We start from the raw sequence: 14,943 nt of genomic DNA on the forward strand, positions 1-14,943 counted from the left end.
GGTGCCCAAGTGTTGCAGAGGCACGAATGTGCCAGTCTGCCGAGCTTGGTTGCTGCGGCTGTGAGAAACTCTACCATACACCCCGCCCAACTCTTCATCCAAGCCATTTCCGACTTAAGGGTATCACACGCCGCAGGTGACACCTAACAGCCTTAATCGAGGCCTGCATTGTTACACCAATTATACTACTTCCTAAAGACTGTATGTAACGCCTTGACAGACGTTGATAACCTTAATTATACGCAAACCCTAAAACTTCAGGCCTCCCACCATGGAAAACCTTTTCTCCACGGAAGCTCTTGACAAGGTGTAAATATTGTAGTCGAAGGATGTACAAGCCACCGTCAGTCTCTGGATATTAGGGAATAACTCCTTAACAACTGGAAAACTTTTCTTAACATTTAAGGGCCGGCCGGAGTGGCTGAGCGGTTCTAGGCATTACAGTCTGGAACCGTGCGACCACTACGGCCTCAGGTTCGAATCCTGCCTCCGGCAAGGATCTGTGAGATGTCCTTAGGTTGGTTAGGTTTAAGTAGTTCTAGGTTCTAGGGGACTGATGACCTCAGCAGTTAAGTCACATAGTGCTCAGAGCCATTTGAACCATTTTTTAACATTTAAGTTTACTGCCTGTACTTGGTTGTCCCTCGCATAACCTGCCTGACAGATTCAGGTCAGAATTGGTTCATTGTACGAAGGATGCTGATAGACCAACGTTCCGTGTATGGTATCTGTAGCAGCCAGTTATGTGAGTAGAAGAAGTGTCTTGTGTTGGACAGGACATGTGAGCAAATCGTCTGTTGAGGAGACACTTTCCTTCTTGTTCTCGGCTCTGCAACTGGCTAACTCTTAAGAGTCAGTCATATCGAGCTGTGACGGAGGCCACAGAGCAACGGATCGAGGGCCAGTGCATATAATATCGTATATAAGAGACATCCTTGTCCGTTCGATGTCGCTACGATGAGAGATTTCGTTATACGACCATTGACAATCACTTTGGAGGAGGCACTGTCGTATCACGACGGTGATAAATGGTTGTGGAAGCCGCATGTAAGAAGTCAGATATGATTCACTGCGTGAAAGGCTCCATCAAAATCTGTGCTGCATAGAGGTGGCATGTCTTGCTATAGCGATCAAATCGTGATAGTCATCAAATGCTGTTGATATCTCCACCGAGCGAAGTTTGATCGATTAAGGCAACTTGACGCAACTGCCTTTGGAGGTGTGCTGCTAACAGACTGGTGAATATTTTAAAGTCGTAATTAAGGAGCGTCAGTGGTCGATAGTCAAATATCCGCGTGCCACAAGAGGGTTTGTGTATCGGAATAATCAGCCCCTTCAGAAAACCCGGTAGTAAGGGGAAGTCAGGAGACATTAACTCGCGGCAGATAGCAGCCCATCGGTGTGCGATCATACTGCTAAAGGCCTTATAGAATTTCAAAGGGAGCCCATGAGTTCCAGGGGATTTATTAATCGCTCCCCTACCAATAGCCACCACGACTTCCTCCTCTGTAATCCCCTCCATCAGTGCTGCTTCCGCCTCTGGTTCAATGGGGCCAAAAATCGTATGCGTGATTTCAGTAATGGCCGCCATATGGCAGTCCGCTGCAGTGTAAAGCTGAGTGTGATGTTCTACAAAGGCTCTGCCTATTGCTTGTTACGCTATTAGGTGTCTGCCATCATCTGTGTCTAGGGCATGTACCAGTGCTCTTCGTCGTCTTTTGGTTTCGTTGATGAGTCTCTCAGGTGGGCGTCGTCCATTTTCCAAGGACCACAGCTACGCCATGCCTGCAGCCGCTGCAGGGAGATAGTACATTTTCATTCCGTATGGTCGGGCAGGCCGTAGGCCACAGTTTGTGTTCGAGGGCGTCGCTTTAAGATAGCGTGTAACATATACACGGTCAAGACGATTAGCGGAATGGCTCGCGTGCGTGTATCCAGCACGGAGGCCGTGGTCATGCTCCCAGTGTCAACCAAATGCATATTGTGCACCAACATTCGAAGTTCTGGGCACGGGGTAGATCAATAAAATTAATCTTTCGGTGCAAGTACACAATTAAAATGGCCGCCTAAGTCGTGTAGGCCCTGTGAGAACGGGACAATGTTCTGTGCGAAGAAGAAGGAAGGCTCTCATCTCATGTCTGTACCGTACGGTGCATAGATGTTGATGAGTCGTACATCAAGCACTGTCATTGCTAATCCCCCTGCCAACGGTAGATACAATGCATGCTATGCCATGGTGCCTTCTCTGAGAAGTCCTGCGTTGCCAGTTTCAGAGGTGTGTGATACGTAGGAATCATACCCGTACATGCCAGGAAATCTGTCGACGTGTACTTCTTGTTGGAGGACGACGTCGATGTCCACGTATTAGCATATCTTTGAGTAAAGATATCGTAATTTGCGACTGTGTGTTACTGATACTGATAGAAGCAAGCCGATACGATTGTCTCCGTTTCGTCACATGTGTATCGCCCACGGGAGCGTCCCTAGTATGTTGTTGTACTGTCACGTTACGTGGATCCGTACTAACCGCCTTAGTTTATTATATTTCTAACCTTCGAGGCGCGCCGCTCCCCCTCCCCTCCCCCCTCCCATTCTATTAAATGTGGCCACCATGAAAGGGTCCTCTTCACAATTATCTGCCCAGTCTCCTTCGGACAAGTCTGCTTTCGACCTGGTCTCTCCAGCCCCATCTCTCTGTGTCGTCTCTTCTACTACATTGGATCCGCAGCGGACAGCTGGGAGCTATGCGTCGTCGTGATTTTTAGGTCGTTCTTGGATATTGTAGGGAGTGTGGTGTTCTGGATGTGAGGTCTCTGCGCCCTCTGTAAGGCGGCCGTCTTCCTCGAGCTTTACTTCATAGTCACCCTGCGTACGTAATAAGCAGTCATCCGACGGGGTGACAAGTATTTTCTTCTGCCATTTCGGTGAGAGTTGTTCAAGCGCGTGTATTTCTGTATCCGGACTTGGGCGTGCGTCCCTGTCACCACAAGATCTGAGACGAAGGCAGCAGTTAGCACTATCCGACTGTCGATGAACATTTTCTCTTCCGGTCTCTGAATGTAGGTATCGGTCGCTGCAGTTCGGCGGGGGACGTCGCCGCCACCAACATACTCGTTTGTCATCCACAGTCGTCGAGTCTTCGGTCGACTATCCAGCTGTTGGGTCAGATCATTGCGCAGTGGGGCGTCCTTTGACAGCACATTTGAATGTGTGAGAGGGAAGGATGTAGCCACACGTGCTGCTACAGATTTACCTGTCCGTTCTGCACGTATCTCCGTTGGAGACGTGCTGAGCCTTTCTGATCACAACATGAGCAAGTTTCCTGTTCAAAAAATGGTTCAAATGGCTCTGAGCACTATGGGACTTAACATCTGTGGTCATCAGTCCCCTAGAACTTAGAACTACTTAAACCTAACTAACCTAAGGACATCACACACATCCATGCCCGAGGCAGGATTCGAACCTGCGACCGTAGCAGTCGCGCGGTTCCGGACTGCGCGCCTAGAACCGCTAGTCCACCGCGGCCGGCCCGGCGGTGGTGGCCGAGCGGTTCTAGTCGCTACAGTCTTCAACCGCGCGACCGCTACGGTCGCAGGCTCGAACCCTGCCTCGGGAATGGATGTGTGTGATGTCCTTAGGTTAGTTAGGTTTAAGTAGTTCTAAGTTCTACGGGACTGATAACCTCAGATGTTAAGTCCCGTAGTGCTCAGAGCCATTTTGCTCTACCAACTGAGCTGCCCAAGCACGCCTCAGGAAACTTCCTCACAGTTTTACTTCCGCAACTTCCTCACCTCATACATTACAATGTCACAAATTCGAGTCTGGGTCCGGCACACAGATTTAATCTGCAGGAAGTTTCGTATCAGTGCACACTGTCGTGCAGAGTGGAAATTTCATTCTGGAAACATTCCCCAGGCTGTGGCTTAGTCATGTTTCCGCAATATCCTTTCTTCCAGGAGTGCTAGATCCGCATGTTACGAAAAACTTCTGCGTAATGTTTGGAACATAGGAGACGAGGTACAGGCGGAAGTAAAGGTGTGAGGACAGGTCATGAGTCGTCCTTGGAATTCAGTTGGTACAACAGTTGCCCGCATAAGGAAAAGTTCCGGAGTTCAAGTCTCAGTCAGACACACAGTTTTGATCTGGCAGGAGGTTTCGTATCATGTGCTACTTTCTTGTTTAAGGTTGGCAGAAATGGAAATACAGTGTATGAAGTTTTTCCAAATTTACAATGGGAGATTTTTAGGACACAGGTTAAATCGCATGACCACCTGTTCTTCTCTCAACAATTCCTCTGAAAACCAAAATTCTGTCCATCCATTTTATGCTTTCCTGTCTCGTTGGAACTGAAATCAGGGATCCACAACGGATAAAATAGTTCAAATGGCTCTGGGCACTATGGGACTTTACATCTGAGGTCATCAGTCCCCTAGAACAGAACTACTTAAACCTAACTAACCTAAGGACATCACACCCATCCATGCTCGTGGCAGGATTCGAAACTGCGACCGTAGTGGTCACGCGGTTCCAGGCAGAAGCGCCTAGAACCGCTCGGCCACACCGGCGGACCACAACGGATAGTTGGGTATTATAAATGAGATTCGAAATTTGCAAATGGTGAAAGGAGTGTTAGCGTCTCCATTCAGAGCAATATTTGCGGTGGCTGTGTGGGGAAGCGGCCGTAAAGCAAACTTTGGTAAGGCCATAAAAACTTACTTACCTACAAGGCGAGAAACGAAGTAAATTCTATGTATTCATGCCTATATCTTCACTATCATGGAACGCATCACCCACAAGTTGAAAGTCAGTGCACATACTAATGAGCAACCATCGCACAATTACAGTGATATTGTTATAAATCCTTAAATAAAAAGTGTGTCTTCACATTTAGTGAACAATCACGTACATTTGAAAAGAAAAGAGACGGAAAAACAGCCGCACTAAAATGGCAAGTTGGTTCCCAGTATCATACATGAGAGAATCAAAGGAAATATTGCGACTTATGCTACTGAAGTTTCCCCATCATCAGGAGGAGAATAGGATATATCTACTTTTTCCAGAAAAAATCGCTTCGCAATAAAGGCAGAACAAGTACCGGCGCGAACTGCCGATTGTGATCCTCAGTTAGCTTTATCTGTGTGCTTTAGTTCTGAAATAATTATTAGTAGTATAGGTAGGGTGCGTACATGCTGTGTGCAGATTTTGGAGGAGCTGGCTGCAGTTCGCGAACAGCTAGTACTTCAGGGTGCAACTGCGGTGGAAATTTGGCGCATCACAAAGAACGTCTCAAGTGTCGCTTGTTCCGCACACAGGCTCAGCTACCAGAGCACCAAACATCTTACCCGACGCGCAGAATCCATCCCCACCGCAGAGTGACTGCCGGATTGTAATGCATTCGCATCGCACGATTCAGAAAATGAATGTGACGGCTGGTCGTATGAACTCGACCATACGGCTTGTGAGTGGACTGGTGACTTCTAACTCAGAAAGCTCCAGAAGGCCCACGAGGGAGTAGTTTTATTATTGGGAGCTCCAATGTTAGGTGTGTTAAAGAGCTGCTTAGGAAAACAACATCCATAGGTGGAAAAATACCTAAAGTGTACTCTGTGTTTGCCGAAAAGCCTCATCTAAGGTGTGGAGAGCGCCCTGCCTGTGGCTATCGAGAGTGCAGGTTGCAGTCAGCTGCAGATTTTGGCTTACGTCGGCACCAACGTTATTTGTAATCTGAGGCCATCCTAAGTTGGTATGAAAGGCTGGCGGAAATGGTAAGGCCGCTAGCCTCATCGCGGGGTGCAAGCAGAGTTCACAATTTGAAGTATCGTACCCAGAACTGATAGAGTTCCTTGAATTTGGAGCCGGGTGGACATTCTCTTCAACCAAAGGATCAGTCGAATCCGTGACTTTTGGCTGCAGATTTCTGGATCTGCGTTTAAGGGGTAGAGAATTGTAAGATTCCCATTGATAGGTCATTGGTTCACTAAACACGGGGAACAGAAACTCGGGTAGCAGGGTACTTGTGGAGTGCACATGCGGTTTTTTAGCCTAAGCGATGGTTTGAGGCCCTGATATGAATGCTCGCAACTCGATATGCAGAGAGCGAAATAGTATCACTTGCAAAATGAAGGCACTTCGACTGTTACCATTTAACTGACAAAGTATTCATAGGAAAGTTCTTGAATTTATTGCCTTCCAGGAACTTTCTCGCGCTCAAAATATTCGCCGAACAGAGAGATGGATGAAATGAAGTATGGGCTGTACATCGGAAAGGCACGCCAGGTGCCATAGGAGGTGGTGTGTTCATTGCACTGAGGTTGCAATCGTGAAGTTATATGGACACGACGAACTGGGCTAGATAAACGCGTATTAGTCATATGATGTTTTTAACGGCCATTTGCCCGTAACAGTTGTAGAATCATTCAGATATAATCTTCTCTCAATAGTGCGGAAATATCTCCATCATTCAATAGTAGCAGTTAGTACTTGTATAATGAATGGGCATAATTTAGTTCCAATATTGGGGGCGTAGAGGAATTATGAGTAAAGTTTAATCCAAGTGCAAATGGCGCTGTGGAAAATTATGTGCCGAATAAGTGGATTAAGGACGGAAAAAAGCGACCTTGTTTTATCCCAAAATTCCGAAAATGTTGAGGAAACAGGTGTGTTCCATTCCCGGGTCATAAAGGACGTGGGAATGTCGAAAGGCGAAAGTTAGTAGAAATTCGCATGTATACAAAAAAATCGATGCACTAAACGTATATCATCCAATGTCATGCCGTACCTTGCCGAGAACCCGAGAAATTTCTAGTCATACGTAAAATTACTGAGCAGGTCGAAGGCTTCTGTCAAGCAGCGACCAGTCTGGTTCTGAAATAGAAGACACCAAAGCGAAGTGTGTATTTTTAAATTTCTTGTTGAAGAAGTCATTGACGCAAGAGGATAGTACAACCCTACTGTCGTTTGACCGTCTCATAGATTCCCGTACGGATAACGTAGTAATAGACGTCCCTGTCGTAGCCAGAAGAATTCAGTGCAATTAAGTCGCAAGATCCAAATACTTTTCATGTTCGCTTTTACAGAGAGTGGTCTACGGCACTGGCCCTTTACCTAGTTGCATTTATAATGAACCTCTCGCCCAAGATAAAATCCCGAGATGCTTGAAAAAACACAAACCAGGGATTATTATTCGACTGCTCACAAATATTCAAGTATAATGCAAATCAGAGCCAGAAAACAGGTACCAATGTAGATAACTTGATTTTAAATTGAGTTTATTTAGGCTGTCTTTATAAAAAGTGGTATAAATAAAATTTAAACGACCTCAAAGCTTCACTTACAACAGCGGTGAATAAAATTCGTTTTGAAAACCTTATTCGACTGCATATAGGCACCTGTCGTTCTTAGAAGGCCATCCTCCAGTTAACGGTTGTCAAGGACTGACAGTGGAATATTCCCACGTGTCAATGAAAGATCTTGATTAAAGTTGGCGTGTGTGAAGAGGGGGCAAAATAGTGCTATACTTTCTTTTTATTTGTTCCCAATTTTACTTTCTAGGGTAAAACACATTCCGATAGTTAACTTGGGATATTAGGTTTATAGGGAATAGCTTCGAAACCACGAAATATATATATAAAAAATTATTTCATATAAAAGTTGAAATGTAACTAACGTTCTTCAAAACCTTTGTAAAAATTAGAAAATTGGTAGATATATTTTAAAACAACACTCTACTGTTAAGGAATTTTGCAAACTGGAAAACATAAAGAAGCTTTCACGTCACATACATGCAAGTTTAATAAAGATACTTTCTGTAATGCCATTTTTGGAAAAAAGTTGTATGCAATGTACCGTCAGGGTATGTGCAACATACTTAATTGAAAATAATAGGTGACACATTTTTATGATACAAAATCGACACAGTAATGAAAATGTTTAATGAAATGCTTAAAACATAATATTTTTGTACACCACGCACACAAAATGAACGGCATTTCATCCCATAATATCCACGATGGACAAGACAATAAAAACCAAAATTCAGCAGATGTTGCAAATTGTGGGGGGCGATTTTCTGAATATCATGATTTGTACCAGGTACATTCCAGTACTTTAGAAAACCTTGGTAAAGGAACTTGGCTGTGTACTAATGACTGTAGCTTTATTATATTATTGTAGCGATTGATATCATAGTCATGCAGCGGGACTAGATCTGAAAATATTCTCTCAAAGTTCTTCCAACATCGAAACCAGTATACGTCAAGTTCTTTCACACTGACAACCGCAGGAATGTAACAATAATACGGATTCTTCTCCCGCACTGGGAAAGACAATTTTTGACAAATTCTTTCGACGTCATCAGATGTTAGTTTACCTGTTGTAGATCCCGCCTCAAAGACATTTGTGGCTCCGAAAAGAGATTCTCTAATTCTGGTTCCAGGTTTTCCATTAGTTTCTATAAAAACTTTGAAGAGGGGGTTACAAAATTGCCAGCTGCAGAGTCTGTAGACTCAGTCGTGTGAGTAATTTATGACAATGACTGCGCCATGGAGTCAACACCCATTTGGAACTAAAGTACGTTCAGAGTGCAACCCCAGGTTGAATCCGCTTTGATAGTTCTACACATTTTGAGCTCCAAAACGCTGATACGCACCTTAACTAGCAGTACAAATCGTGACAGGGTCTCCTCGACATGATTTTTATCGTTTGTATAGCATTTAGTTACAAACTTTGTTTTTTCCCGAGATAAAACTCAATGCGCCATTTTAAAATTCCATAGCCATTTGGAGCTTGCCTTCAAATGATGTGATTTTACTTCCCTGCTCATTTCCAAGGCCCACTTTTGAAGTCAATATCGTGGACAACCAGTCGATGATCCATAGTCTCTATCACTGTATTTTATCACGTTCTGTGCCATCATGAAGAACTTACATTTCCGAGCGATAGAGCTGCTTCACTGATATAATTTTGTGATATTTATGTTGCATATATGGAAGTGACCTTTTATTCTTCTTACGGTTTTTCCAAAATTCACCTGTACATTTCTTACGTTCGAAATTCAGTTCGCTTTCTGAAGAAACGACATTGCCTTGGCTGAAAGAATCCTCATGTCCTTTAGATAAACCATTGTCGTCAATCGTTGCTATATCGTGGAGCTCCGATCCATCGAACCATAGCCCATTATTTCGTTCCATAATAGTCGGATGTCCAACGATGTTGTCACATATCATAGCTACAATGTAATCATTCAGCTCCACTTCCTGTGAATTTATAGAACTTTTCAAATGTGTGTGAAATCTAATGGGACTTAACTGCTAAGGTCATCAGTCCCTAAGCTTACACACTACTTAACCTGAATTATCCTAAGGACAAATACACACACCCATGCCCGAAGGAGGACTCGAACCTCCGCCGGGACCAGCCGCACAGTCCATGACTGCAGCGCCTTAGACCGCTCGGCAAAATTTATAGAACTATCAGAGAATTCCATACTGCTGAAATGATCTTTTAGCAGTCGGAAAATATTATATGCGTTAGCGGTTAGCATCTTTCCTATTTTTAAACAGATGTACTTCATATGTAATACTATGTCTCATGTCAGTTCGCAACAAGTTTGTTCAACATCATAGGCTTAGTGAATACTGATAAGTACAAGCAGTCCGAAGAAGAATTTGAAGAAACAACCCTGTTGATGACCACGTCCAGAAATAGGTGTGATGCGTTGTAATCCAAAGAACATTTCTTAGGAGAGAGGTCCTGAAGAGTGTAGTGAGGTCCAAAAGTCGTGTGACGATGTAGTAGCATGCGGCAGACGAGACTGCTGCACATCTGTCGGTGCAGGCTTGTAGAACAGGACACACCAATGAGAAGACACCAGCAAGCTTAGCTCTGCAGACTGTTGACGTGGTCTATGGTGCTGCCAACTAGCGGCATCCCGCTAGCTACTGGCTGGCGAACCTCGGTGGATTGCAGACGTAAACTGCAGCATCTCTGGCCTGCGGCTAGCAAGAAGTGGTACCGGACAGGGCCGGTCACTGGATGTGATAACATGCCGTATTACCACAAGCTGCAATCCTTTTATAACCTGCAAATAATAGTCTTCAGAAACAGTTATTAATGCACGGAACAAGTCCTCAAATCACCGTCGACGTGGCATGAGGAAATTGTCGCAGCGACTGTTTTCTGCGCATAGCGCTCCGTACGTACTCGAAAGCATAGTCTCAAAAGACTGGCGTTTGCTGGCGGTACGTACACTGTTTGATTTTTTGTGAGATCTTCTCATAGAGAACATACGGCGATATATCACGAAGAAAACTTCACTTACACGAATCAGCCATCGGTCTCAGCAGCTGACAAATTGCTTGCCCCATTTTCATAGTTGTAAAAGAAAGTAATAGAGGATTTGGACCGAAAATTTTAGAATACCTTTACGAAGCCCCAATTTCTCTTGTGATGGCATCGAAATGTCGTGAGCAAACGTCTGAACAAGTTAAACAATATTGATAGACGTCTTTCCCATTGGGGGAGAAAATTCGTTCGTTTTGTGTGCAGGGTGTGAAAATCGTTACGTTGTAAGCATGTCTTTGTAGTTAATCATTATTGTAAAGATTTTGCATCATAACAATGAGTTATCGTTTTCAATTAACAAAATATACATGTGTGAAACAGAAACTAAAAACAGAAAAGATTAATTTCCAACTTAATAGAAAGGTTTAAAACATAAACCACAGTATCTAAAACAAATAGCTAGAATGATAATTAACATTTAGATATTTTAATTAAGTATATTGCACACACTCCGACAGCGCATTTTACAAAACTTATTTTCCAAAAATGGTATTACGAATTCAGCTTTATTACACATGGATGTACGTGGCTTGGAAGCTTCTTTACTTTACGTTGTAAAAAACGTTTCCATTTTTCAAAATACATTGATGGTAGTGGGGATATTTACAAATTGTAAATATTTTCAAAACTTGATTACAGTTTTCAAGAACGTTAGTTACGTTTCAACTTTTACATGGAAGACATATTCTGTATTTCTTAGTTTCGAGTCTGTTCCCTGTAAACCTACATTTCGGGGTCGTTTTTACCCCTTAAATGTGAAATTGGCGCAAACAAAAAAAGTACATATAGCACTGTTTTGCCTCCTCTACAAGCCCACCAAATTTCATCAAGATCGCTCCTAAATTCTTGGAAAATTTCCGTCGTGAGAGCGAGCGCAAGGGGCTCATTGTTTAGCCGACGCCCTGGCAGGAAGCGAAAGAGGCGGTTGCATAGCTACGGGAGAAATGGTTTAATCGTGCTTACGATTTCACATCGAAACAGCACACAGGTCAGAGACGGCATATAGAACACTTGTGGGAAAATTCTTGAATACTGTTGGAAATTCTCACCAGGTGGCATTAAAAAAAGACTACGAAGCACTGAAGCGGCATGCTGCTATATTTGTTGCCGGCATGTTCGATCAGTACACGAGTGTAGCGGAAAGCTTGGTGAACTCAACAGAGAATTACTGCAGGAGAGACCACGTTCTTTTCGTGATTCTCTACTGAGAAAGTTTTGAGAACAGGCAGTTGCAGCTGACTACAGCGGGATTCTACAGCCGCCAACGTACGTTTCACGTGAATACTGACAAGACAAAACAAAACAAATTAAGGCACGTTTAGAGAACAATCATATCTCCCTAGCTTCGTTAACGACTGTAATAGAAAGGAATCGAAGAGCAGTGATATATGGTACTCTCCGACATATACCACACGGGGCATTCAGGAGTATGTACTTAGATGTGGGTTAAAGATGCGGTAACCAGTGTATGGTTTAATATTATGTAACGTAAAGTATTCATAAAGATGATTTGCTCAGTAGTGTCACAGTGACGGTATGCATGATATAATCAAGACCTCAACGTAACGGGTTTAGCGCTGTTATTAATTAGGAGTTCCTGGAATATTTAAATTTTAATTAGTCTGTGCCTCCACTCTTGTGTTTCTAACACACGCAGTTTCCAACACGCGCAACCAGCAACACCAAGGCACGGCCGCACTGTGCCAGCTGCCACTGTCACACTCAGGAATGTGATAACGCGCGGTGCAAGTTCGCGCGAGTTCGCCAGTATACGCGTCGCCATCCGTCTACCTTCCACTCATCTAATGAAACGAGAATTAAAAGAGAAACAAGTTAAGAAGTATCAACATTAAGCCACATAAAGTAGACAAAAATATGCGAACTCCATTGGTGTTCTCGTAGTTAAGAAGTCTGTCACTTCGTCCATCTTGAAAACGGAATGTTATACGTGGCAGAATATACATACAGATTGAAGGGAATGCAAGTGTCGAAATGCGTATATGTGAGAGCATGATCACGACGTATGGACACATTACAGGTTAAGATTTCTGTGACACTATGCGCAATGTGGTTCTGTTACATCGTCAGGTAAGCAAGATACACCAATACTAAGGAAAAACAAGTGTCTCAACAAGATTCCGTTTCCACCACTGTACATAATATTTGTTAGTGCATTACAGAAAATGTGTCAGAATTGCTGTGCAAGAAGCAACATGAAAAGGACTAACTGAATGTAACTAAAATTGATGTAAAGTTCAGCCTTCGCACCAGATGAGTGGAGATTGTACTTACTTGTATTTGTGATTTGTGGGACACGGGGACAGTTAGACCTTAGTAAGTAGTTGAGAGTTACCACTAAAATCCAAAGACAAACGGAGGAGAGTTCCAAGCGCAGAAATAAAAGTAAAAAGTCGTTAATCCCATTTTCCTAGAAAAGGAATGTGTAGAAGCTTGTGTTCAACCCCTGTTGCCTGTGTTAGTAAATTTCGTCGCCGGTTTCTGCAGCATGTGTCGTGACAGAATTTGTTGAGTAACACAGTTGCAGTTTTGCAAAATCTGTCAGGCGCCGACGCCACCCTGCAAAACACGGGCGTCGTGTTGGTTGCCGGCTCAGCCCCTGTAACTACACGATGTTCCGGCTCCGCCATTTGCCGCGCGACCTATAGAAGGCTTTCGTGTACACCGGACCAAAACAAAGAGGCCGCGTAAATCAGTGAGAGAGGTCCTCCCTGCCACAAACCTTCGGCTGTATCCACCAAGGTCACGTGCAGCCTGTCAGGAGGAAGTACCTCCGCCTTGCGGTTATTTAGGTCCGCGTCCACGCCGATCACGGCAGTTACGACGCACCCAGCCAAGAGAAGAAGTCTGTTCCGGATTCAGCGCCGCCTCGACTGCGGGCCGCCTTCTCCGCCAAGGCACCTCGGTAACGTTCTCGCAGTCATGTTGGTATTCTGCCAGACTCATTTGACAAGGCTCTAGAAATAGTGAACTGGTACAGATCGTGACTTAAGTGTTAATCTGCACCACTGTGCTTCGCTCAAGGCGAGTGATGACCTAAACATTTGACAGTCAAACTGCTAGAGAACTAACTCTAACTATAGAAGCTCAATTAGTGTTGTTTCCTCAACCAAAACGTGCATTCCAAGTTCTTGAGTTTAACTGTGAACTCATTCTCCTGTTAGGAACTAACTACAAAATGTGCTACTTGTTTGTGACGGTGAACGAAGACCACTTGTGTTGAACTCTTTGTGTTCTTAAATATATTGTATGAAGCATGTTTTTCGAGGAAGTGTACCAATTTCAAAGTGCTTCAACAGTTTACATAGAAATTAAAATTTTTCTTATTATTACGCCATTTTGCCTGCTGCCATCACATACCAAAATACTCAGAACTCACGGAATTAAGATCCAGTGTCAGTATTAAAACCTGTACCTATTGTAGATGTCAACACCGAGTTATTGAAGAGATATTCACAGTAATCGTGGTCTCATACAGGGGTACATTTCATAAAAATGGTGGCAGGGATAGATAGGTAGTATGAGATTCCAATAAAGGACAGAACTGGAATACGTTTGGGTGAGTTCATATGAGATGGTTACACGAAACATGATTAATGTAATGAAGGTACCTAAATGGGTTTACACAGTAAATTGTTGGATAAGAGCTCAGGAAAAGTGTGTGTACGTTTAGAGGGTAGGTTGCGACATACGGTATTAAAAATACGGCGTCTTGGACGAAAGTTTATGGCGAACTAGGACGATGTTTGTGGAGAACAAAGGAATCGCCGAGAGCTAATGACGCAATAAAATAATTGAAGCAATGTTATACACATCGCTAGTGTGAGCAGAATGATGATGATAACGGATGTAAAATCTATGTTACAGGGCGTGCAGTTGTAATTAGAATCAAGGCCACGTAGGTCATATCTTAACCATCATGTATAGGAAAAGTTCCATAGCGAGATGTAACAAGCCCGTTTCGTGACACCTTAAAGTGCAGCCAAAAGACTAAACTCGTATTACGGGTGGCAGTCTTGGCACCCACACATGTTGCCTCGACAATTCAGCGACAGCCGACCCCCTGCATCATCTTCGACAGCCATCACTGTTCGCGACTTAAATATGGGCCACAGCCTATCAAAAATCGTTCAAATGGCTCTGAGTACTATGGGACTCAACTGCTGAGGTCATAAGTCCCCTAGAACTTAGAACTACTTAAACCTAACTAACCTAAGGACAACACACACATCCATGCCCGAGGCAGGATTCGAACCTGCGACCGTAGCGGTCGCGCGGTTCAAGACTGTAGCGCCAGAACCGCTCGGCCACCAGCGGCCGGCCACAGCCTATCCTATGTACCTACACCACCACTCCACTACAATGATGTATACCCAGGTAACTATACAGGTAGATTACCCCATCCTACTCCCTGTTGACAGCAGTCTACATGTCCCATGAGACCCCATGGTCATGATACTCGTATATCATAACATTATTGTTCTCTGCTAACAAAGCAATAAGCTCATACACAATGTAGCTCTGAATATGTTGACAAAGGATTACTGGTATTTGCAGTAACAACAGTTATAGGAGGGGGGTTAC

Source organism: Schistocerca nitens, chromosome 8 (assembly GCF_023898315.1).
Source record: "Schistocerca nitens isolate TAMUIC-IGC-003100 chromosome 8, iqSchNite1.1, whole genome shotgun sequence".
Taxonomy (NCBI): Eukaryota; Metazoa; Arthropoda; class Insecta; order Orthoptera; family Acrididae; genus Schistocerca; species Schistocerca nitens.